The following is a 27,716-nucleotide window of genomic DNA, read 5'->3' as shown; positions in this document are numbered from 1 at the left end:
ATATGGCATGACCATTTACTAGCCTTAGTTTTTTTTTTTAAAGTTCTAATTATTACTTATTTATTGTAGACAATGTATACTTATATGTTGATTATGTTTTCCAATGCATATTATGGGATTTGGACCCGCACTAATTGAATTAATAAAATCTTATATGTAGGAGATGAGGGTAACACAGTTCGGTCCCGTGCCGAACAGGTGTCTGACAAAAGGTTTAATCACCACTACATATTCATTATTTGTATATCTATACTATTATTTAAGCATTTGATTGAGTTGGTGTCATAAGTCACCCCGGCACCAACTCGATTAGGGAAATTATGAAATTATATTTTCGTAATTAAAATAAGCTATATTATTTGAGGGTACTTTTATTTATTTTATTTTATTTTAAATAAAAAGAATTAAATACATATAATAAGATTTGAACTCTCGCTAATTAAATTAATAAAATATTAAAGCCACCACTTAACCAAAGCTTCATTTTGATGTTTTATATTTTCTTATTTTGATATGCACAATGTACTACTTTTAACAGCTGTATATATTAATATGTTGTTAATTGAGTTAGTATCACAAGTTAACTCGATACCAACACAAGATTGATGATAACACCGTGACAAACAATTTTACTCAATAATATTGTTGATTAAGTTAGTGTCCCAATTTAAAATTTAATCAAATGGTGACATATAATTCATGTAGCAATCTACATGTATGTCATGTTAATAAAGTTAAAAAACTTTAACTTTTTATCATTTTAAGGTGATTTGACAAAAAATTGTAAATTTAAAAGTTAAATAAAACAAAAATAAATTAATTAACAATTAAAATAATCTTTTTATAAAGTTGTAACTTCATAATAATCATTATGCCTAAATCTAACTATTCAACAGGAATTAGACGAAAAAAGGATGAGGGTTTTCACCTCACCCCGTATTTTCAACGTAGCATTGACAGGAGAGAGACATGCAGACATGAGAAATAGAAAAATGGGATGGGATGAGATTGGTGTAGAATCTATTCAGCAAAAGGGGTGCCTTTCAGACACTCTTTTCAATGTAGCTTATAATTGCAGATTCCATCAACTGAACATGGTTGGTATGGGGACATGAATTTCCGGATATTGTTTCTCGACTTCAATCAATTTTCCACGTCAACATTGCCTCAATTTATCCTCCCAATTCATTTCTCATTTTCTTGTCAATTTCTTTTTGTTTCATTTGAAATTTAGTCCCATTTTAACTTTTAAGTTATAATTATATATTAAAAAGTTAAAATTTATTCTCGTATTCTTCATAAATTTGGAATTTAATTTTTTTCAAGAATTCGGTCCATATAATTTTAGAATTTAAAATTTAAATCCAATTGTTAATGCCGCCTTAAAATTTTCATGTTAAATTCATTGGTATGAGATATTAAAATTAAAAATACTCACTTAGTGACCGTGTAGTAAAAAGGGTTGTTATAAATCTAAATTTAAAAGAATTTTTAATAATGTTAACAATTAGATTAATATTTTAAACTAAAAAATAAAACTAAACTCCATGAAATAAAAATAAGAAGATTAAATTTCAAAGGTAAAAAAGAATATAAAGATTTAGAGCATATTTTAGTCTATGCCAAAATACTAAAAGGCATAAAGGAGCAATGATTAAACCCTTGTTGTATCCACAGACCAAGGTTTAAATTCAATCGTTACCATTCCCTCCCTAATTATAATATGTACTAAAATGGTTTAAAATATTTTCAAAATTTTCAAATATGTGAAATAAAAAAAGTTTTTTCCTATTCATCTCATGATTTTTTTTTAATTTGTAAAAAGGAAATCCTTTTAAGATTTCACCTTAACTTCGGATCATGTCCCTTATATTAAAACCAGATTAAACAGGTTTGTTTTTTTCACTTCCTTCTTTCGGTCAGTTTCTCCCTTTTCCTTATTCAAAAGAATTGCGAAATAAACAAAAGAAAACTAAAAACAAAGGAATAGCTAGGTTTTGCCTACCATTATATGCATGCGCATGTAGGCATTCAATAATTAGGGACGAGATAAGATTCTTGGGTTTCAACCCAATGCTATAATGTAATTCCACCATTACATTTCAACTTTTTCCTATCTAATGGATTGTCAGTAAGAAAATAAAGGTATTAAAGGAAAACTTAGAGGTGTAGGGAGATTTCCTTGTAGAATAAAGTTACCTGCAATGAATAGAGGTACTAGCAATTTGGGGTAGACATAGAGGAGCACTTGCTATCATTTTGCTTCATTTTTCATCATCAACCCATTTTTTTCCCTTCTTTTTGGGGTTGAAATGAATAACGTTTCTGTCCAAAGAATGATGAACTTTGTTGATAATTTTACTTTCCTTTTCATCATCTCAAATCAAGTTGTTGCCTTTTAGCTCTCTTTTGAGGGACAGAGAGGGGATTGGGGAGGGGTTCTCCTACAATTTGCTAGGGGTTAGGTCCCTTAAGTTGCCAATGTACATATTGCACCTCGCATTTTCACTAATGATCGTGGAGTGGAAAAATACAAAGGAACCTTCAAAAAATATCATAAACCCATATAATTTTTTTATTATCTTTTTAGTAAATAAATGAGATTATCATTATTGCCGAATATGATAGAGAAATAAAAAAGAGCAGGGGGCTATGTGATAAACTAAAAGTTTAATTATATTATAATCCCTCGAATTTTAAAAAAAAAATCAATTAATTTTTTTTTGAAGTTTTTAGATTCAATTGAGCCATTAAATTTAAAAAAAAAAACTAATCAAATAAACTCATGTGATGATGGGGCAGTTAGGTTTAACTTCTTTATTTTGTTTTTGCCACGTTGAGTGCCACGTGGTTTATCTTTTGTTGACGTCATCAATTTATTTTCTTTTCCTTTATTGAGGTGGAAATTGTCTTGTTATATATTATTAAATAAACTTAATTAAGTTATTACTTTTAAAAATATTCATTCGTTCATATGTTATCTCTTTTCCCTACCATTTTCTTCCTTTTCACCGTTGCAGCAGATCCTAACTTCAAAAAATGACATGAAAACGAAACCTCTCATATTAAAAGGGACTGCATGTATTTGCAAATCTTAGTCGTGTGTTTTTGGATATTGTTTTCAAGTTCTTTTTTTCTTTTTTTCTTTTTGTTGGATTCAATGTTAGATTTGAGGAATTTGAAATACACATCTGATGAACCCATATAAAATATGTTCATTTTCTTTTCTTCTTCCCACCATTTTCTTTTTGCTAGAATATGTGTTTTTGTAGATATTTGTTATTTATTTGATTTTTTTTTAAGGTTTAAAGTAAATGATTTGTAATCAACAAGCCTCGTTTGATGGACCCTTAAAAATTATAGGGTTCTTCCTTTCTCTCAAATGTAAGCACACACCTACCAACTCGAAACGAACCATCATCGTGGAGGTTCAACCAAGCTTAGGTTAAGGTTCTTTATGGGGAGTTTTTGCAAATCCAAATGGTGGAAAGTTGCCTCTAGACGTGGGTACACCATACTTGGAGTTTTGGTTTCGATCTAACAGTGCAAAGTGGAAATCGAAGAAGGTTGGGCCAAAATTTTGAGAGTAGATCTAGAAAAATTAATGAGTATTTCATGAAAATAAACTCAAATTTGAAAAGAGGATGAAAAAAACGGTTTACAGTTATAGCAGATCGGTTTGTGATATTTACAGCAATAAATTTTTTATCAAAAGTATTATACTTTATGCGAGACAGATTCGAGTCAATTCTGGCTTTCAATCGAATGACCTTCTTCACTACTCTCGTGCCCCTAATTTGCGTCGCTAAACGCAACACAAGAAATGATATTATTACTTTTAGTAGGAAAGTAATTTTCTCAATAAAAATTGATAAAGATTGTAATTTCTAGAAAAATAAAATCTATTCTAAGTAAATAAATTACCACTATTTTCTAGCATAGTAACGATGAAGTGTATTTTTTAAGTCAACTCACGTCATCTATTTATATGGAAAGATAGAAGAATACTAGTTGAATAAGGTTTAATCAAATAATATTACCTTAATAGAAAACACACTCCTACTCTCTAAGTAGAGTAGGGGTGGGCGGCACACCCTAGTTAAAAATACTAGAATTGTAGTCCCTTTCATATATTATAAGTGGTTTTGTATCTCTCGTGTATCAAATCCAATTATATGTACTTATTGTACTTTTGATTCAAGACTTTATAATTTAATTCAATCTAATATTTATTTTTATTTTTCAAAATAAATATTAATTAAATTAAATTAACTAAATTAATTTTCTCAATTAAATATTTTTTGTAAATTTTCTCAATTAAATAATTTTCTCAACACAATTTTAATTGCATTAAAGTTATGACAACTTTACTGTAAATGAATATATGAGAAAATATATTTCATATTTTCAATGATTCACAATGACTAACTAATTTAATTTCACTTTTGAACTTCAATTATTTAATTATAATTAATTAAATTAAATTAATTCTCAAGTCATTTCTACACTTAGTGAGAAAATACATTCATTTGTGAATGCAACTAATTTCTCTAATTTCATCATTTCCATTCATTTTTTATTTGATTCTATGTCCAATTTATTTCTAATTTCAACGAGCTAAGAGAGGGACCAATTGGACATATATAATTAGAACTTAAATAATTTATAATTAAGTTGTTTTATACCTTTTAATTATAAACTTATTTAGTCACGAAGTCATTCCACTATAATATTGTGACTAAGTTTTCTCGATTACATACCATTACGAAAAGTCGCTTAATAAATGTTCGTCAATGATATTTTCATAAATGTGTTACCTTCATAGAATATCTTTAATCTCTTTAAGATAAATTTGTTCTCCCAATATGATTTTATTTTATCTCATGGTAATAATTATATTTTTCGTGAAAATTCAATTACTATTAAAAAGAAATAAAGTCATTTATCACAAAGACAAACGAATCTTGTTCATGTTTGCTTTTCATCTATCATGTAATGTCAATGAAAGAATATCATTTACCCATTAGTTGGGTTATGAATTCCACTATTGTAAATGATACTACATATTGCAGAAGTCGTATACTCAACGCACCAGCTTTCAGTTCCTTATCTATTCGAATTTAGGCTTACTTACATAAAAATATACGAGTCATGCATACATAGTCCATCATCCATAGTCCATCATCCATTCAGAATTAAGGTATGCCATACTGTGAACATCACAATGAATATATCTATAAATGGATATAAGATCTATTCTACTTGGGTCTTGTTAGATGTATTGTCAATCTAATCAATCGTATTTATGTTTTTATCTTTTAAAAGTCATCTGTCTCGATACTCAAGACAAAACATCTTTCCAATTCAACTTGATAGACGACATATTAGTCTTTTAATCAGTTTCCTCATTTTTTTTATTAGACTAAGGACATATTTAGGTTTATCTACAAGTATAAGTTGTCTTTTCATTTATGATCCATTTATGCAATATCGCTTAGTACTAGTTAGACGTTAGATAATTAGTGAACCAACATTTTGTTCCATTTTTCTTTGTGTGCAAAAATATTGAGAACAATATAAAAAGGGTATTACTGTAATTAATGAATATTTTATCAAACCAATTTTTTCGAAAAATACAAGAATACTCAGATGAAAATACTATACTAAAAGCACTAGATCCCAACAAACAAATATGGTGAAAGCAAGTCTCCGTGTCTAACACCCCATATAGGTTTAAACTCCTCAATCAATCCACCATTCTATATCACCTGTATAGATGAAATGGTGACATAATGCATAATTAAGCATATAAGCTTAGCTGGCATTCCAATATCCACACAGAGGTATCCTCTATATAATCCTAACAGACACAGTTGTTAGAGTATGCCCAAAGATCAATCATGAGATGGTTGTGATAACATACTTGATTTATCATGTTTATTAATATAAGACATTACATTTATTATTTCAGTTTCTTTTCTGTGTGTATAAATAAATTGTTTTATAATAATGTCCTGAGAATAATATGATTATTCTTAAAGTTCCTTAGTCAAGTATTATTGTTGGATAGGACAACGATAATGCATTAAGACTAACATGTAGTTGATTGATGATAAAGAGTTGTCATTGATATGGAATGTCAGAATCGATGCATGAATATGTGTGTTAGAGAACAACATATTGGACTGACCCGTTATGAGTATGTTTCTTGGATTATTATGTAATTGTCACAACATTACTCATAATGATTAATATGTGATGCGGTCGTTGAAAGCACCAAAAATATCCTATCCCTAATAAATAATGAAAAGAATAGTAAAAGGGAAGTAGGGTCAAATCCTCGTGGATTGGACTTGCAAAATATCTTGTTCGTGATATCCCGTGCAGTCTTGCCCAAGACAACCTGCGTTCCTGAAAAAATAAAAACAATAGCAGAATTAAATTGTTGGATCTAGAAACGAAAAATAAAATAAAAACAGAATTAAGAATATTGAATTGAAAATTCGAGAAATTAAAAATAAAGTTAAGAGAAAGAAAATTCTTATGGGAGATTCCAGCCTCCAGTTGTCTCGTTCCGCCTTGGGTTCAATCCTCGGCTTTTAGATGATCCTTCCCAAACCAAATAAGCCAGTTATAGTGGAAGAGGACGCCTACGACCACCAGCTCCAATGATTTAGACTTACGATTTGATGGAACCTGACTCTAGCTAACAATCGCTTCTGTGAGATCGTCTTATGCTAGATCAACGCTTCTCAATGGCGAATCCCACGCCATTTTGTCTCTTGGGCTCGCTAACCTCTGACGCAGTGAGCTAACGAACCGACTGTGCAACCTTCTCAAAACATACAAAGCGGCCGCCTTTGCATATGTTGAAAAACTTACTTCTTAAGGGACTTGGACGGAAGCGTCAGCCCCGTAGTGCGGAGAAACGATGAATACTCAGCAAGAAGGCTAAGTACGGATTCTAAGCCTCAAGAACCTTTTTGGGGATTTTTGACAACCTTCGGCTAGATGGGTTTAGTGGCTCATGGTTGTGGTAGAAAAGAAAATAAATAAAATAAAAATAAAGATTTTATTGAAAGGAAATATGAAAAGAACAAAAGCCTAGACTTTTGGGGAGAGAGTGTTCTGAAAAAGAAAAAGATGAGATCCCTTTGAGTCACTTCACCCCTATTTATAGTGCTAGGGAGATATTCTAATTCTACTTAAATTCCTAAAAGATAAATACATTTAATTGAAGATAAATAAAGATAAAATAAAATCCTAAAATAATCCTTAATAATTATCTCAATATTAATTATCCTAATATAATTAAAATAGAGTTTAATAAAATAAAATCTCTTCTTTTTGCATTTCAACCCTTGTGTCCTCCATGCTTGCACTTTTGGCACCAACTTTTCCTTGTGTCGCATATTGGCCCATTTTATCTCTAAATTCACGCTTTTGGCCCTTAATTTCACTTTTGCCTCAAATTTAGTCCCTATGAGATAAAAGATCATAAATAGCTCAAATTAGCAGGATCATACTCAGAATAAATACATAACTAATACATAAAAATACGTTATTCTAGAGTGTTATCAAATCCCCCCTACTTAGTCCATGCTTGCCCTCAAGTATGGTTCCTATCTACTGTGAAAGTTAGATTCTGCCATAAAAGAAATACAACTCCAAAGTTTTATAAAATCAGTCAAAATGCATATGAAAATAAAGAGAACCCTAAGCTTGCTTTAAGTAAAAGCAAAAAAGATTTCCAATTAATACACGCAAAAATTAGAATCAACTTGAATTATTTAATGAAAATTAGGTAAATTACCAAACCTACCAAGACACCCTATTTGTTTCCTCCTTTAGTCCCCAAATTATTATTTTTTTCTTTTTTTTCTTTTTTTTTCCTTTAGGAATATACTGAACCTTTTGACGCGAAGAGAGATGACAGCCAAGCACCCCACCCCGGTTACTCATTGACAGACTCTAATTTATTATAATTTTTCTTAAGAACACATCGAACCTTTTGACACGAAGAGATGATGCCAAGCACCCCACCCCTTACTCAAATTTAACATGTTCTTAAAGATTAATTCGGTTAGCGGAGTTTTATCTAACACGTCACACAACCTTTTGACGCGAAATAGGATGACAACCCAAGCACCCTACCCCGATTACTCAGTCAGTCACGTTTTTAAGCTGCACTCATAACCACGGAAACATTAAATGACATTAATAATAACTTTTTTTTGAGGACTTTAGAGAAAAAAATAATAATAATCAAGTGTCAAAAATAAGCTTTAGTAGTTACCTTAATAGTCATCAACATATTTTAGCATGCAAACATATTAAGTGTCAACTTTGTATTTAAACTTGATCAATTTTACGAAAAGCAAGATAAAGTTAACTTTATGAATCAAAATTATTTTTACTCTAATAAAAATAAAACAGTGGAGATGGCATCAATTATGAAAAATTCGTAATTTTCTCAGAAAACAAGAATCATGCTTGTAGATCAAACAGTAGGCAATTCTTGGTAAAAATCTTGGGCATGAAAAGAGGCAGGAGATTCCAAAAAAATAAATATGGACAAAATAAAGCCTCAAGCAGCAACACCAGCCAAAAATAATCACAGCAACAACAACAATAACCAAAATCACAGCAGAAAATGATAGTAATAACGAAGAGTACCTCCCCCCTACTGAAAGCACATTGTCCTCAATGTGGACGAAAAGAAATAAATAGGTAGAAAAGTTTAGAAAAACTCCTCATGTGATCACAAATGATGGCAATGAGCTTGGTCAGTTGCTGGCCAAAGGTTTCAAGTCAGGCCTTAATGCGCTTTAAGTGTTGCTTAACGGTTTGCTTCATTTTTTTTCTAAGGAAAAGAAGAAAAATTGATTAATATCTAAATAAGTAATAAATAATAAAATAAAGTAATAAATAAAGTAAAGAAAAATAATAATAAATAAAATAAAAATTGGGTTGCCTCCCAACAAGCGCTTGTTTAACGTCGTTAGCTCGACGCCGTTATTGGTTCTTTGGTGGTTCCAAATAGATTTTCTTAACCGTGTAGGCTTGAAAATTCTCATAAAATGGCTTCAACCGCTGGCCATTGACTACGAACCGCTTTCCAGATTCTTCACTCTCTATTTCAATCGCTCCATGTGTGAACACTTTAGTAACAATAAAATGTCCTTGCCATCGTGATCGAAGCTTACCCGAGAATAACTTTAACACGGAGTTATAAAGTAAAACTTTTTGTCCTACCGAAAAATGCTTCTGAGCTATTCTCTTATCGTGAAACAACTTTGTCTTGTCTTTATAAATGCGAGCATTCTCGTAGGCATCATTGCGAATTTCTTTTAACTCTTGAATGTCTAATTTCCTTGCCTTTCCTGTGGGTTCTAACTCGAACTCTGGTTCCTGTATAACAGAAGGTAACAGTTTAGTATTTGGAGATAATAACTCATTAACAAATTCAATTTCATCAAGTTCAGAATTATCTCCATAAATTGAATGAAAATTTTCTTCCACTAAAGAGTCAATTATATCGATACGATTTACGCTCAAGATTTCGCTTGGATGGCTAATGGCGTCGTAGACATTAAACTTTACGATCTCCCCATCAAACTCCATCGTGAGAGTTCCACTTCGAACATCAATTTTAGTACTAGCTGTACTAAGGAACGGTCGACCCAGCAGAAGATCTGAAGATCCAGGAGTGCTATCCTCCTCCATTTTGATCACATAAAAATCTGCAGGGAAAATAAGCTCTTTAACTTTTACCAGAACATCCTCAAGGACTCCTTCTGGATGAACAACAGACCTGTCCGCCAATTGAATGATAACACCTGTTTTTGTCAAAAAACCCGCGTTAAGTGATTCATAAATAGAATATGGCATTACATTTATAGAAGCCCCTAAATCACACATAGCCTTCTTAATTCCTAGATGGCCTATTTTGCATGGTATTGCAAACATGCCCCTATCCTTGCATTTTGCCGGCATTTTTCGTTGTAACACTGCGGATACATTCTCACCAACATTTACCCTTTCATTACCTGTTAATTTTCGCTTGTTGGTGCAAAGCTCTTTAAGAAATTTAGCATACCGTGGTATTTGCTTGATGGCGTCCAACAGCGGAATATTGATCTCGACATTCCTAAATGTTTCAAGGATTTCCTTGTCCTCTTTACCTCTTCGACACTGGTTGAATCGTTCGGGAAATGGAAGTTGAATTTTAGGCAATGGAGGCTTCGGTCGGACCTGTTCGTCTTTCTTGGGTTTTTCCTGTGCAATTTCTTGGGCAAGATTCTTGTCAGGAATCGATTCCAGTACCTTTTCGCTTCGTAACGTCACTGCATTTGCATTTTGTCTAGGGTTTGGTTCTGTTTGTGACGGCAGCTTCCCTTGAGAGTTTAATTTCTCGATCGATGTGGTCAACTCTTTGATAGACGCCTCGGTTTTCTATTGGAAATCCTTCATCTCCTTTTAGAAATTAAGATTTTGCTGCTGAAAATCAAGAACATTAGCTGCTAACTTATTGACCATGGTTTCTAGAAAATTACCTGAACCTTGCGGCTGTTGCGGAAACCGATTTTGGTATGGCTGGTTATTTCGTAGATTAGCCCCATAACTTAAGTTAGGATGGTCCCTCCACCCTGGGTTGTAGGTATTAGCGTAGGGGTCATATTGCCTTTGTGGCGGCCCAGGGAAATTTCCCACAGCATCCAGATGGGCCGTGGTATCATCATACAAACTGGGACAAGCATCAGTTGCATGATCAGGTGTAGCACATATTCCGCATAACCGAGCTGTCTTTGCTTTTTCTGCAATAAGAGAGTTCATCATATTAGTAAGTTTATCAACTTTATCCTCTAAGGTTGAATTACTTAGCTGGTGAACCCTTCTAGGAGGTTCAGTATTGGCTCGGAACTGCTGAGAATTTGCAGCCATCGTGGAGATCAAGTCTCTCGCTTGTTGGGGAGTCATGTTGACCAATGCTCCTCCACTAGCAGCGTCTACCATATTCATCTCTATGGGCTTCAAACCTTCGTAAAAGTATTGGAGGAGAGATTGCTCCGTTATACCATGTTGTGGACAGCTTGCACACAACTTCTTAAACCGCTCCCAATAATCATAAAGGGACTCAGCTTCTTTTTGCCTTATTCCAACGATCTCTCTTCTTAGCTCAGCTGCTCGAGATGCTAGAAAAAACCTGTTCAGAAACAAACGAGATAGATCAGCCCAAGTTGTAATAGATCCAGGGGGTAAATAAAATAACCATTCCTTAGCAGAATCTGCTAGGGAGAAAGGGAAAGCACGTAATTTAATCTGATCCTCAGTTACCCCCTGAGGTTTCATGCTAAGACAAACCATATGAAATTCTTTCAGATGCTTGTGGGGATTTTCATTTTGTAACCCACGAAAAGTTGGCAATAACTGGATTAAACCTGACTTCAACTCAAAATCAGTATCCATAGTAGGATACGCGATGCACAATGGTGGTTGTTCTGTCGGAGCTTCGGCCAGTTACCGAATTGTTTGAGCCATTAGTTCGTGTGCTAAATTTGGGTTTTCGTTAACCCTAGCATTAAGCACTTCTTCTGGTGAGTCGACTTCTACTTTTTCACTTTCAAGTGTTCGAGTAGGATTTTCGTTAACCCTAGACTCAGCTTCGTCGTCGACTTCAATTTCTGGCAGTGGATTACTTTGAGTTCCAACCACCGCTGACTGCTTTTTTCGTAACTTTGTCTCCTTGCGATTGGCTCTAGCAGTCTTCTCAATTTCTGAATCGAACGCAAGAGTACCTGGAGCAGATCTGGTCATAAGAAACAAAAAACAAGATTAGTACGTTGCCAGTCCCCGGTAACGGCACCAAAATTTGATGCGGTCGTTGAAAGCACCAAAAATATCCTATCGCTAATAAATAATGAAAAGAATAGTAAAAGGAAGTAGGGTCAAATCCTCGTGGATTGGACTTGCAAAATATCTTGTTCGTGATATCCAGTGTAGTCTTGCCCAAGACAACTGCGTTCCTAAAAAATAAAAACAATAGCGTAATTAAATTGTTGGATCTAGAAACGAAAAATAAAATAAAAAGCAATTAAGAATATTGAATTGAAAATTCGAGAAATTAAAAATAAAGTTAAGAGAAAGAAAATTCTTATGGGAGATTCCACCTCCAGGTTGTCTCGTTCCGCCTTGGGTTCAATCCTCGGCTTTTAGATGATCCTTCCCAAACCAAATAAGCCAGTTATAGTGGAAGAGGAAGCCTACGACCACCAGCTCCAATGATTTAGACTTACGATTTGATGGAACCTGACTCTAGCTAACAATCGCTTCTGTGAGATCGTCTTATGCTAGATCAACGCTTCTCAATGGCGAATCTCACGCCATTTTGTCTCTTGGGCTCGCCAACCTCTGACGCAGTAAGCTAACGAACCGACTGTGCAACCTTCTCAAAACATACAAAGCGGCCGCCTTTGCATATGTTGAAAAACTTACTTTTAAGGGACTTGGACTAAGCGTCACCAGAGTAGTGAGAAACGATGAATACTCAAAGAAGAAGGCTAAGTACGGATTCTAAGCCTCAAGAACCTTTTGGGGATTTTGACAACCTTGACTAGATGGGTTTAGTGGCTCATGGTTGTGGTAGAAAAGAAAATAAATAAAATAAAAATAAAGATTTTATTGAAAGGAAATATGAAAAGAACAAAAGCCTAGACTTTTTGGGAGAGAGTGTTTACAGAAAAAGAAAAAGATGAGATCCCCTTTTGAGTCACTTCACCCCCTATTTATAGTGCTAGGGGAGATATTCTAATTCTACTTAAATTCCTAAAAGATAAATACATTTAATTGAAGATAAATAAAGATAAAATAAAATCCTAAAAATAATCCTTAATAATTATCTCAATATTAATTATCCTAATATAATTAAAATAGAGTTTAATAAAATAAAATCTCTTCTTTTTGCATTTCAACCCTTGTGTCCTCCATGCTTGCACTTTTGGCACCAACTTTTTCTTGTGTCGCACATTGGCCCATTTTATCTCTAAATTCACGCTTTTGGCCCTTAATTTCACTTTTGCCTCAAATTTAGTCCCTATGAGATAAAAGATCATAAATAGCTCAAATTAGCAGGATCATACTCAGAATAAATACATAATTAATACATAAAAATACGTTATTCTAGAGTGTTATCAATATGTGTATGATCCTCAGACTTGAGATCATCATAATCCCAACATCGTGAGTTGTATATTTTGATACAGTCAAACGTACACCGTAACTGGTTGTTCTATAAAGGCTGATGTTGGATATACCACGATCTATGTAGAGGGATATGGTTGATCGAGATAGGATAAGCCCCTCCTACATAATAGAAGTAATATCTTAGGCCACTTGATTGAGTGAGACTAGAAATGCATGGCCATGCTCAAATAAGTTGATATGAGATGTCATACTTATTTGTATATCGTAGTCTGCTTAAGATATCAAGGAACATGGAATGGACTATGCAAGTGTGACTATTCCATGACTATGCATAAAAGGTTAATCATAAAAAGGTTATGTCGAACCATGATTTCTTGTGACTTAGGTAGCAATGATGCATTGCTAGATGCCACTCATTGTTTGTAACATTGGAATCGTTCTAGTATTACTGCTAACGTTATAGGAACCTACAGGGTCACACTTTATAGTCGAAATGAACGGAATAAAACATAGTTGGTATTGTGTTTGGTTGTCTCTTGAATTAAATTAATTATAGAATTAATTTAATTACGTAATCAAATATCGAACACATTATGTACAAGGTTGTTGTACGCATAATGAGAACATGTATTTGGTTAGTATATAAATTAAATAAATATATGGTTTACCGAAATTATATTATAATTAATGTAATTATAATTTTTGGTTTAAAATATTATTATATTTATATTTATTTAATTTTTAAAAAACCTAAAAAATATATATAAGAATCCCGTTTTTCTTTGCTGTGGTCTAGCAGCCTTCAAAGAAAAATTCTTTTCAAAACTGTTTTAGGGATTCCTTCCGTTCATAGTCAACTGGGTGGATTACGTAGAGGCTGGGATCACAATAGATTGCAGCTGGGTTTGATAGTAGATCAGACTACTCGTTGCTGAGGCGTTGCTGTCTACTTTGAATAAACATTCGGTAATTTCGTAACCTTTATCACCCCGATTCGTTTCCCACACATGGATTCGTGGTTAGGATCGCCGATTTTATTTTTTCTCCGCTACGTCGTAGGGGTGTCGGCGATCCAACAACAGTCATATGTCTTTTACAAATCCACCTTAATGGTCATCCAACCTTTCTTTCTTTTTCCATCGTGCATAAAGTAAACAATCTCCTATGTAATAATAATGTTATATGTAATACATTGATTAGCAATAAAGCTTATTTGATTAGGCCCAATCGACATCATAGAATTTAATCAATTGACTATTACCTTGGTGAGAATTTTATAAGGCATGGTTTACAAGCTTATTAGGCGAAATTGAGATAGAACCTCAGGATACTCCACTTTCAATATCAAAACTAGCATTGTTTTATTAACGAATTCATTTAGGTTCCCTCTATTGAAAATTGCATGTATCATGGCAAAAAAAAAATGCACCCACTACATCCCACTCCTTTTGGTAAAACTGTACATGAAGCCTACTGATATTCGGTGCTTTGAGAATAGCCATTTCAAAGAGTGCAACCTTGACTTCCTTCCATTGTCACCCTTGCATGTAGCTGAACAAGGTCACCACTATCTAGGAATAGAAAGAAATCCCGACAGTGGCGGAGTCAGGATATTAATCTTAGGGGGCAAGTTAAAATTAAAAGTGCTATGTAACAGTTGATTTAAATATATAAACAATCAATTCAAAAGAAGCAGTATTCCAACATGACAATCGATTTAAACATATAAAAAAATATATTCAAAAGAAACAATATTCCAACAATTAAGACGAAATAGCTATCATTTGACTCGGTTAACCATTTTTTATTTCGTTTGTTTCACAAGCTATCATTTGACATAATTTTAAACAAGGTGACCAAGGTTTTCTTCCTCCCCTTCACTTTGGCCAAAACTTACTATAACATTATATAACTATTTTTGTTTCATTTTTACACTTCTAACAAGTTAGAAACCGTCTCCTAATCATTTTTCATCCAAAAACATACACATTTCACTTAATTTTATAAGCTTTCAAGTTCCACAAATATCCTTTAATGGCAAATTTTAATATACTTGATAAAACAAAAAAACTATTGGTACATATATGTAAAACATGTTTCAAATATCCAAAATCTATGAAAAGTTTGAAGAAAAACATACCTTGTGCTTCAAATTTAAAGATAAAATGATAGAGAATTTTTTTTCTTCTTTTCTTGCTAAACACCTGTAAGGGCCCTATTTTGTCTGGGCCCTAAAGAGAAACCAAAAATAAAAATAAAAATAAAAATAAAAATATAATTTAACAATCCGAGTCTAATTTTACAAGCCCAAAAAAACCCTAAGCCCAATTAACAAGCCCACAACCTAAACCTCTATTTAGTAAAATAGAAACCCTAATTCCCATTCGCGCCTCTCTTTGCCACGTCAACAGGCACTTCCCCCGAAGATGCCCATGCCTCGAGGACTGCTCCTCTACCACCCTTGCACCAAAACAGTAAAGACGATGGCCTCCTTCGTTGTAGACCCTCCACCGTCACCTGCAAAAAGAAAATGAAAAGACAGAAACAAGGACAACAAAAATGAAAGCAAATAGTAGCAAAAAATAGTAAATATAACATGTAAATAGACTATAAAAGCCATAATAATCCATGTAATTTTTTTAGACAGAGAAGAGTAATTAAAAAACGAAAAAAACTTCAAAAGGTGATTTTTTTTATTTTTTCTTTTCGAATCTATTATAACATATATATAAATATAAAAAGAATCTTACCTAAGATACATCGATGCCACCGCTGAATCGGCCCTTTCCACCAATTCGAGGAGCCTAAGAACCTTTTAGGGTTCTGACAAAAGGCAAAACCTTTCATTTTCTTTTCCCTCGGCTAAACGTTAGTTAGATTTTTGGGGTTTAAACTCTTGATTTGGGTTCTATTCAAAAATGGGGCAAAAATAGGGTTTTTTTGCATTTTTCGACCACTGTGGACGGTGGAGCCATCAACAGTGACCTGTAACACCCCAAACTCGACCCAGACGTTATGGCCAGATCTAGTGATGTCACATGATAGGGTGTTTGAAAACCCTGTCGTCGCATTAAAACCACTTCTATTGAATTCCTTATCTTAATATTTTATTAGTTCTAAAATTGCGTTGCTCATTTTATTAATAGTTTCAAAACATGATTCGTTGCAGAAGCTTTTAAGACAGTTAAACAATCGTGCGTTTAGGAAAAACATATGTTTCTTTTGAAAAAACTGAGGTTTCCTACTACTAGCAGTTGCAATCCATAAGGTAAAGATAATTAAAGCCCAATACCAAAGTCCGAAAGTCCAATTACAAACCAAAAACTTAGCCCGTAAAAATAGAATAGTAATATAACCAATTATCGTAAATATGGGTTAAAAACCTTGACAGTCCAAAACATTGGTCACCACCAGATCCTTCACCGCACTGATCCATCTAGATCTGGGGATTTCTTGTGCATATTTAAACAAAATGGGTGAGTTTACGAAAAACTCAATGTGTGATCCCACAGAAAATAAACAATAGCAAATCACAGTCCACAGTTTAATCAGTCTTGGGCCAAGCCCTTTTTCAGTATCAGTAACAATTTGGGCCTTAATTTATCTCAGTATAGTATCAAATAAGCAATAGGGTCTTAGCCCATCACAGTATCAGTAGCAGTCATGCAGTATTCAGTAACAAAGTCTTACCCAACCAGCCTCTACACACCATCTCCGTCCAACCCAACACTCCATGTGGGGAATAAATCAACCCACCCATCCCTACACTCTAGGTAGTACCAGAAGCGGCACAAAACAGTAATTTGTAGCTGAGCTGCCAGTATGTTAGGCTTAAAAGTCTTTCAATACACTTCCTCTAAATATAGTCAACCCACCCCATGCAATGCAACATACAAGTCATGACATGCTATCTCAGGACATCAGTACATATAACCAGTTCAGTATACAAGTATACTATCATCATGCTCAACACATATATAAATCAAACAATCAGTTCATACAATTAGGGGTCTAAGTGATGGTTACCGACCCTACAGTAGGTTCACAGTCGACTTGGGAGACCCGTGCAACCTTAGCAATCAATTTAGTGAAAATGAGCTCACACGCCCATGTGGTCTGCCCGTATGGGCCTACACGCTTGTGTGGCCCACTCGACCCAAATTGTCTTTGGCCGCGTGGTCCATTTTTAATGTAACCCGTGCTAGCTAAATATTTATATATATTTCACTATTTACTTATATGTTCCTTCAAAGCTGTCTACTTGAGTCACTGTTACTAAATTATTTATATCTTGAGCTACAGAATTCCACATTAAGATCCGCTTGATTTTTTTTAAACTAGACTCAAATATCTTTCAACCATAAAATTTTTAGAATTTTTTGTTCAGCCAATAAGTACAGTAAAATCTTAAAACTTACCCCTATTCTGCTGTTTGACAGCTTCGACCTTTCCTTGATAAAAATTAATTATCTCTTAGTACAAAACTTGAATGATGTTTCCATTTGTTTATATTGAAAATTGACTCATTATTAATTTAAACATGTAAATTTTAACCCCTAATTATTTTTCTCCAATTTTTTATGATTTTTCAAAGTCATAACAGGGGAACCTGAATTCATTCTGACCTTGTCTCACAAAATTTATTGTATCTCATGATTTACAATTTCATTACTTACACGTTTCTTTTATGAGAAACTAGACTCAATAATATTTAATTCCATAATTTTTTCATCCTCTAATTCGATTTCCACAATTTATGGTGATTTTTCAAAGTTAGCATACTGCTGCTGTCCAAACAGCAAGCAATTTTGGCTTTTCGCCAAATCTCATTTTCTACGTTTCGGGTACACACCTAGTTTCGTTTGATGCTAAAACAGTCCCCGAGCACTCCAAAACCTATAATTGAACAAATAACACTAATTTAATCTCACATAACGTGATCCCAATTCGAGCTCGTATTGAGGTTTTAACCCATAAGCGACTAAACCTTATCTTCAATCGATGAACAGTAATTCCCGCACAAACTAAGACTCTGATTGGTGATTATAAGCCCTAGCTTGAATCCTCCCCTAATTGGCATAAACAAAACACTTCAAAACAAAGTTAACAAACAAAGACAAATCACTTATCTAAAACTTACTGAACGATCGCAGACAAATCACTTATCTAAAATTTACTGAATGATCGCAGACAAACGTGGAGCGACACGAGGCAGAGTGGGAAATGAAAAATCAAGAAGATGAAGGGTGAAAGAGAGCAGAAATTTGGCAGCAGTGAAGAGAAAAATGGCAAGAGGGTGGAGGGATTTTGGGGAAAGTAAAAAAAGGAAACAAAAAAAAAAGATGAAAAGAATATTTGATAACCACCCCAATCCCTTATTTCTCTCCATCGAACTCCCTACTAAATCCACCACTTAGATTTTTAGTTCATCTCAAACTCTCCTGGATGCACGAGCAAAAATAATGCCCACGCCAAGATTTAAACACAAGACCTTCTTCACACCTACACTCCACTTATCCACCAGACCAGTAAGCCCATTCTACAATTATTTGCCAACATTTACTTAAAAGCCTACTAACCAAAGATAGGGCTTATTTATAAAGGTACCAAAATTTTCCCAAGTCCTAGCTTGAACTTGGGACCTTCCAAACACACCCAGAACACATAACCACTAAAACAAATAGATATTTTGTGTCACACATTCACAATACCCAAAATTAAAATTTTGGGGAATTACATGATCGGTGGCCGATGCAGCGGTGATTCGTCGGAGCCATGGCCGACCAGAAGAGACTTTGAGAGAAAAAAAAAGGGGTTCGGTTTTTTTAAAACGGAAGAGAGAAGTGTTTTTTTTTTAAAAAATTCAGCTTAAATAAGTGGTGCTAAACGACACCATTTTAGGCCGATTTTTAGACGTCAAAACGACGTCATTTTGACTCAAACTCGAGACTTGACCCGAAAATGGGTAAGATTTGCGTGTTTTCGCAAAAACTGGGTTATTTGCGGTCCCGAACCTTCCTCCTTTTATTTATTTTTCAATCTAGTCCTATCTATATTTTATATATTTAAAATTTTACCATACAATTTTATTTTTGTTTTATTTTAGTCCCCCTGAGAAATGGTGCGCATAAGGACAAGGGATATTTTTAGCGTGTTACATTTTAATCCTTATTAGCCTATATTATTATTTACAATTTATACCCTTAATTTCATTTAAATTTCAATTTAATCATTTGTTTATTTAATTCCAACCCTTCTATAATTTTTTGTTATTTTATTTATTTATTTCTTACTTTTTATTTTTTTAGATTGTTTATACTCTTTGATTTGGGCATTTTATTATCGTCATTTTTATTTTATTTTATTTGTACTTGTTATTTTATTATTTCTTTATTTATTTTAATATATTCATGTTATGTTTATTTATCTTTTTTAAATTATGCATTTTCATTTTCATTTTTATTTTAAGTTACCTTATTTATTTTGATCTTATTATTAATATTGTTATCACTATTATAATTATATCATTATTATTATAGTATTCTATTATTTATAATTTATTATTATCATTTTAATATTCTACCCGTATAGTTATTTTTCGTTATTATTGTACTATACGTTACGTTTAAAAATATTTGTTCATTTTTCATACTATGCCTGAATAAATTAAACATATACCCTTTTAAAATGTTACATTAATTTCTACTTGATGCATAAAAAGGAAATTTTTAAAATCAAAGCAATGTTCTGCATTTGGAGATTCAAGAAGTCGAGCCCTAACTTACGGGGATCGACTTTCTCTTTGAACCTAGATAGTCGAACATCCCTTTCAAAATTAAATCACATGAGATTTAAATAATAATTAAATAAAGAGCAAGCTTATTTTCGAGGATTCGAAATGGTGTGTCCTAACTTACGGGATATGGCATTTTTGCTACCTCAAGATAAGAGGGCCTTTTACACACGTTTTGACTTATTCAAGGGATTTTACTTAAAAAAAATACATTAATACAAAGAGAGATCGTATTTTGAACTTTTTTCGAGTTTCCAACTTTTGACATTAAGACACCAATTAATTAACTAGGTACCAGTTTTAGGCGTTAAAAGGGTGCTAACCCTTCCTCGTGCATAACCGACTCCCAAACTCATTTCTTGGATTTTGTAGACAAGAAAAAAAACATTGTTTTAGTAAATCAAACCTTTTATTAAAACAATTAAATTACGAGGTGAACCGATGACACCTCATAAAAAAAGATTGGTGGCGACTCCATCTTCGTTTTTAAAATATAAGTCAATTTCAAAAAAAAAGGATTTCGACAACACCAATATGGAGAAGAAAGATGATAAAAGTCTTTTCATTTTTTCTTTTCTTTTTATATATGTTATTATATTTCTTATAAAATATTATTATGTTAAGTAAACTATTAAATAAATATTAATTTATTATTTAACAAAGATATCATTCAAAAGTCATAAAAGCAATTTAGCTTCTTCAAAAACTCTTTGTTTTTATCAAGAGTAATTTTTAATATTAGTTTTAATCCTATAAAAATATTGGAGGGGCCTACTTATATTTTTAGAAGGGCTATAATATATATACAAAGGGGAAAATTGCAAAAATCTTAAATCTTAGGGTTCTACTTATATTTTTGAGAGGACCATAGTGTAAATTTACAAAGGACTAAATTGAAAAAAATTAAACTTTGGGAGGCCATACCCCTGGGCCTCAACGTGGCTCCTCCACTGACCCCGAACAAGATATTTCTCATGCATGGGTTGTCCACCGTATATAACTATTGGAAGAAGGAAACTGCTAACCCCTTTAACTATTCCTCATCAAAGCGCCAATCACCATTCGACAGCTCAAGGGCTTTAATTTTATTATGTCGACGTCTCGAGGAAGCACGACCATGGAAATATTTCATGTTCCTCTTGATCTAAGGTAATCTCTAGTTCCCCCCCGTAAGTCTCGTTCAAGATGAGTGAGTCGTTCCAATTTCTGGAACTCCAACGCCGTTTGTATCCAAGCAATTCGCCGCATCAACTTCTCTTTCCTCTGCGTAATTTGCGCATAGACGTTTCTATTCCATTTCCTCGCAGCCTGAGTAAATCGCTCAATTGATTCCCTAAGCATATCATTAGTCAACCAATTATCCTTAACAAGTGACGGAAAGGCATCATGCGCAAGCCATCCTGAAAAGAACCGAAACAGGCCCGACGGCGCTGCCTATTTCCAGGATTGGCGTTAAAATATTAATTTTAATTGAAGAAAAAAAAAAGGGTTTAACAAGGGTCAAATTTTGATCTGTTCGGGATGCGCTTTCAAACAAAAAGAACATATATCACATGATGGAGAAGAATTTCTTGTGAAAGCTTTTATACCAAGAGATTTAAGTTGGTACACACGAAATTTTTATGCAGCTTGTTATATTTAAAATTTTAATATATATTTTCAATATTTTGGTCAAAAAATAGTTATTCTTTTTGAAATGTTGGTGATTGAATTTGAATTTTTTAAAAGACTGAGAATCAAATTTAACTCAAAAAATTAAGGATTAAATCGATAAAATATGTAAATATTGAAAACTAAATTTGACATTATGCCTTTTATTTATATTTATTTGTTTAACCTACTCATGTTTTCTTCACTTGTTTTTTGTTTTGAAGTTATAACTTCAATTCTAAAGGACCACCTGGTGAAGGTGGCCATCTCCACCCATTACTCAAAAGTAAAGTTTGCAAATAATTCTTCACTTGGTTTTGTTTCCTTCTACTTTCATACTTATAAAAGCTAAACTATTAATTATAAATTAAAACCAAAATTCAATTGTTCTCTCTACAAGGCATATTCCCCAATTGTCGTAATAAAAAATGAGGGAAGATTGAAATTCCTTGGAACTTAATGTTGATATATTATGTATTTATTTTATATTCCCTAGTGGTTGAAAATTTGTGATGTCATAATCAATGAGATGGATGAAGAAAATGGTCCCAATTTTATCCCATCATTCTTTAATGGGGTAATATAATTTTCGGTCTTGAATTTGGTAATTAGGTTGGTTGTGGTAATATCTATACTAATTTTTTAGTCTATTTTGGTCTCTGAACTTGACATCGAGATTAATTTTAGCTCTTGAATTTCGATTTTGTCAAGATTTGATGATGTGACCAATATATGTACTGGAACACAACCAAATCGATCCTCCCAAAAATTAATCAATATAATAGTCCAAACAAAGGGGTTGAATCGATTAACTTGGAAACCACTTGAAATTGGCAAAGATTAAAAATCAAGACAAAAATCGACAGTTGGATAGGTTGAACCAGTTTAATAAATTTTTAATATTTTAGATTTTATTAATATTTAATTCTTGTTGGTCCGACGATCGAATTGGTCGAACTGGTTGAATTGAGAATTAGTAATCTAACATGTTCAACCATCAATGTAGTTATTAAAACACCAAACATGACATTAATTCTAAGATTGTATCACATCAACATCTAAAAAATTATATAAATTTTTAATTTTCAAGTGATGATGGGGCACTATCTCAAAGTGGCACATCATCAAACCTTTATATTTTTAAAGTTCAGGGATCAAAATAGACCTAAGTGTCTAATTCAAGTATCAAAGTGAACCTAATTGCTAAATTTAAGAGTTAAAAATTATATCCATTCTCTAATTAATTAGTTTCCATTTTTCACTAAAATGAAATGGAATATAGGCTTCTTAGAGGAATCTCGTAAGGTGTTGTGTCACCAAGATAAAAGGTACATTTTCCCTTCATTTCTATCCTTTGTTTGTGGCTTAGAACAAAAAACATTTTAGAATAAGGAATTAATAATGAGAATTAGAATATTATATATTATTTATATATATACACACACAAAGCATGTTTATAGGATTATTCTATATGTTTCTTTCATAATCATGTAAAATTTATTAGTTTTTGGTACAAAAGTTTCAACTTTGCAATAGGATAGAAGGGATTGTGTATACTGAGATTTAGAAATTTTAGTAAATACCACCATCTTTTATAGTTTTTGCATAGCTAAATTTCGATTTTAATTTAAGACTTTTTAATATTATTATAATTACATGTATTTTTGTATATCTAATAAATTTATTTCAGGGATTTCAAAACTTTTTAGGGAGAAATCAAGAAATTATTTTAAGAGATAAAATTAAATTATAAATTTCAAAGTGTCAAAATGTAATTTTATCATTTTATTAACTTGAAATTTTACAAATTTTAAAGAGAAAAATAAAATACCAATTATTATATCCATAGAGATAATTGAAATACCAAACTAATTCTAAGAAAAAATAAAATTCTTGTACATATCATATAAATTATTATTTTTAAATTTAGATTTCAAATTTTACATTGAAATCGTCCATTGTCTCTAAGATTACTTAGCATTATTACTATCGCATCAATAAAGAAGACGTGAATTTAAATATACTTAATCACGTTTTCTTCAATTTAAAAATTCGGGTTATGAGTGAAAATAAACCAAAATCTCTCATAAATCTAAAATTATGAAATAAAAATACAATAATGTTAATGAAATAATTTTGAAACACTTATTAGATATATGACATCATCGAATGACATTAAAATATTGCAAAAGATACAAAATCTTGAGTAGGCAAAGGGAATCCCAAAAAGCCGATATAAGATTGCTACGTGCATGAAAATTTTCACTTTAAAATATATGTTCAATCAAGCCCCTTTATAATGTGTAGGGGTCCCCTTCGGGTTCCTTTGTCGCTGGACACCTCTTTTTTACTTTCTCAATAAAATGATTCGATAAACTATTTTTGTGGTTCACAACCAAAAAGTATCTTTCTTTCAACTTTTTTTCCTATTCACTAATTTTTATTCTTTTTCAAAAGATAGGTAATCATTAATGTGTTGATTAAATTTACTTTTTTTATTGAATTTCAAACTATTGATAGCCTCTGCAGATAGGATAACCTACACCTTGCTCCAATCTACTTGATTTTCTTTCATATCTTGGAAACTTATGTGTTTGGTTCTGCCCCTTCTGGATGCTCAAAAAGTTTTAACAGTCTCTGCACTAGCTGTGTTATTTATAAGGGTGTAAATCTTCTAATAATATTCTGAAATAAAAGCTTAATAAAAGCTCTTTATGCAGTTCAATAGTCACATTTACCTATGCAAGTTTTGTCTAATTATTAAGTTTACTAATTAAAACTTTTTATATAAATAATTTAAAAATATTAATTAATTATAAAAGTAGTCTGAAGGAAATATTATATATGAAAATGACTCATTTGTTATAGTAGCCTGACCAATTGAGATCACCATCCACTTTTTCTCTCTAATCATAACTCTATCATCAATGTTTAAAAAAAAAATTAGTGATGCCGCCTGACATAGTTGTAATACTGATTAAAGTGTGATTATATAAATTGTTCAGAGACTTGACGAAGCAATTACCTCTTTTAGAGTGGCTGAAAAAAGGGTGCCCTTGTGGCAGCCAAAATTAAATTATTTTCAACTTTTGGTCTATTTGCATGTTAGGTTTGTTCCCTTTTGAAATTAAATTTAAATAGTCCTTAAATTATATAAGAATAAAAAAAATAAACCCTTCACATTTTTTTAGTTTTTTTTAAAACAATAAAATTAAAAAACTATATAAAATTCTTAATATAATTTTTCAAATATATCCCTCAAAAAAAATTTCAAGTTTATTTAAATTCAGATATGCTAGGAAATGAATTGAAAATATTTAAATTTAGATAAACTAAAAAAAAAATTAAACATTAATAATTGGGTCATGATTAAAGGAAAAAGGGGAGTGGTGCCACCGATTGCTTAGGTGACACGAACAGGTACGATAGTAAACAGATCATTTTTGTATATATTTTTTCTTCTAAATTATTTTCGTAATTAATTAATAATTTTAAGTTATTTATATAAAAAACCATTTAATTATTTTAAGATTTCCTAAGATCAGGAAGGAAGACAAGGGGTAGGATGTAGTCTTCATCCCAAAATGGTAAATTTACCAATTAGACCTTTTAAAAATTCAAAAAATTTATAATTCATATTTGTTGATCTCTTAAATAATTTTCTGACTTTGTTCTTACCTAAAATTATTCTACCCTCGTTGTCATAGGCTTTTATGGATGCTTAGCAAGATTCCTTTGTCTTTAGATGTCTTTGTCCCAGAAGTTACAATCAACAAATCTCAGAATGCATCAATGAATTCCTTTTAACAAATGAATTTGATGCCCAAAGTTGATATATTTCTTGCAGGGCAACCTTTTTTTTTTAGAAAAATAAAGAAATTACATTAAATTAAAAAAGATCAAAAGCACCCGGATTTGCTCTTTATTTAGCACTTCCAAGATTTTATTAGATTTCATTAGGTTGCCTTCATAAGCTTATAGTTCTGATTTTCACTCTAAGTTCAACTTAGTCAAACTATCAACAACAAAATTATTCTCTTTGGAAATATACCTGCCATCAATTTTCATAATTCATTAAACTGCATGATGAGGTAGTCAACTTGCCAAAGTTTCATCCTCGGGATTTCAAGGCAGAGTTAATAATAGACAATTCCTAAAATTATCACCTTAATATATCCTTAATGAGAAAAGCTTAGAATCCCACAATCTTAGAACTTATAATTATCTACTTTCCATACAGACATATAGAATCCCTATATTTATTGCAGCTAAATCCCATAAAAACGTAATTACTAGTACAAAATTTCAATCTACAACACCACACACGCTTGCATCGCTCCAAGTGTTGTGACATTCAATGTGTCACTTGCGATGTTGCAACACAAATCACGTCTATTAGAAGGTATTATCCATTTTAGAACTGAGACGATTATCGGGTAATTTATTAATAAAAGCCCTTTTTTTTCCAAAATTTACCGAAATGGGCCAACTATTTAATTATCTACAGGAATGGTCCATTTTCTGCGAAATCGCGTCCACGTCAGCGCGATGCTAGGGTACGCGCCAGGAAATCACGTCCACGTCAGTGTGATTTGCTGACGTGGACGGAAATCGCGCCTTAGAGGACGCGATTTGCTGACGTGGCATGAACAGTTTATTTTTTTAGCTTGAAAAACTTTGAAAGGCCATAACTTTTGGCTCGGTTGTCCAATTGAGACGATTTTTTTTATTTCGAATAACTTTTCGAGATCTACGCGCTGACAAACTTCTTAGAGATGAATAGGGACTAATTTGTAAAGTATAATTTGTTAGTTACGAGTATAGGGACTAAAGTGTAATTATTTCAAAATTAGCATGAAATTTTTGTATTTAAGAATATTTGAATGTTATGGAAGGATGAAATTGAATTTGAATTGAAAAAAGAAGCTTAGATTTGAAAATATGACTATTTAGGTTTTAGGGACTAAATTGAATCAAAATGGAAAATTTTAGGGAACTTCTCAAAAGTGGAATGAGCTGACTTATACCTATAACAAGATGATACAAGACAATTCTGTAAAAAAATATCCGGTGTTTACTTCAAATAAATAAGGAAAATAATAATTTGAATGTTTCAAAATTCAATTTTAAACCGAAAAAATCAAAATTTAGGGACAAAAAAAGATCTTTTTTGATGAAAACTTTGGCAAACCACCTTCGACCATTTTCCAGCGCGTAGATCTCAAAAATTTATTCGAAATAAAAAAAATCGTCTCAATCGGACAACCGAGCGAAAAGTTATGGCCTTTCAAAGTTTTCCAAGCTTAAAAACATAAACTGTTCATCCACGTTAGCAAATCGCGTCCTCGTAGGCGCGATTTGTGTCCACGTAAGCAAATCGCGCTGACGTGGACGCGATGTCCTGACGCGTACCCTGACATCGCGCTGACGTGGACGCGATTTCGCGGAAAATGGTCCATTCCGGTAAATAATCAAAAAATCGGCCCATTTCGGTAAATTTTGAAAAAAACGGCTTTTATTAGTAATTTGCCCACGATTATCACTATTTTGTGTTTTTGAGAAAAAAAAATTATGTTTTTCTTTTAGTACAAATCTAAAATGGATTTCACGTGTAAAAGTATTATGGAAATCTTTATATTTAAGGATGGATTACATTTCAGTTCATTTTACTAAAATATAAATAAATTAACCTTTATACATTTTGAAAGGTGTAATTTTTTTCTATTAAATGATGACGTAAATATGCAGAAAATTATTTTTTATGGATAAACTATAAAATGGTCACCCAATGATGCCTTTCGTTCTATTTTGGTCACCCAACAATTATTTTTTTCAATTTAATCACTAAACTTTTCAAAATTAAATATTTTAGTCACTTTGAGCTTATGTGGGTTTTTTATTGGTTTAGTAGCAAAATTAGCCCTCTAATGCTTACATATTCTATCAATTTGATCCAAAATATAAAAAAATTCAACAAATTTAGCCTTCATGTTTACAAATTGTCATCTTAGTTCTAATTCTATAAAAATCCAAAGAATTTAACCTCAACATTTACAAAATCATCATTAGT

General features: G+C 32.2%; 1 non-coding gene across 1 annotated transcript; it reads left to right on the top strand.

Annotated features, from left to right (window-relative positions):
• Positions 1-11,074: 11,074 nt before the first annotated feature.
• LOC128033106 (small nucleolar RNA R71) lies at positions 11,075-11,181 on the top strand. Its single transcript, XR_008189446.1, has one exon. It is a non-coding gene; the product is annotated as a small nucleolar RNA R71 (small nucleolar RNA).
• Positions 11,182-27,716: the final 16,535 nt, after the last annotated feature.

Source organism: Gossypium raimondii, chromosome 1, assembly GCF_025698545.1.
Source record: "Gossypium raimondii isolate GPD5lz chromosome 1, ASM2569854v1, whole genome shotgun sequence".
Lineage (NCBI taxonomy): Eukaryota > Viridiplantae > Streptophyta > Magnoliopsida > Malvales > Malvaceae > Gossypium > Gossypium raimondii.
Note: the sequence above shows the minus strand (reverse complement) of the source record. Positions and strands in the feature narration are given on the sequence as shown.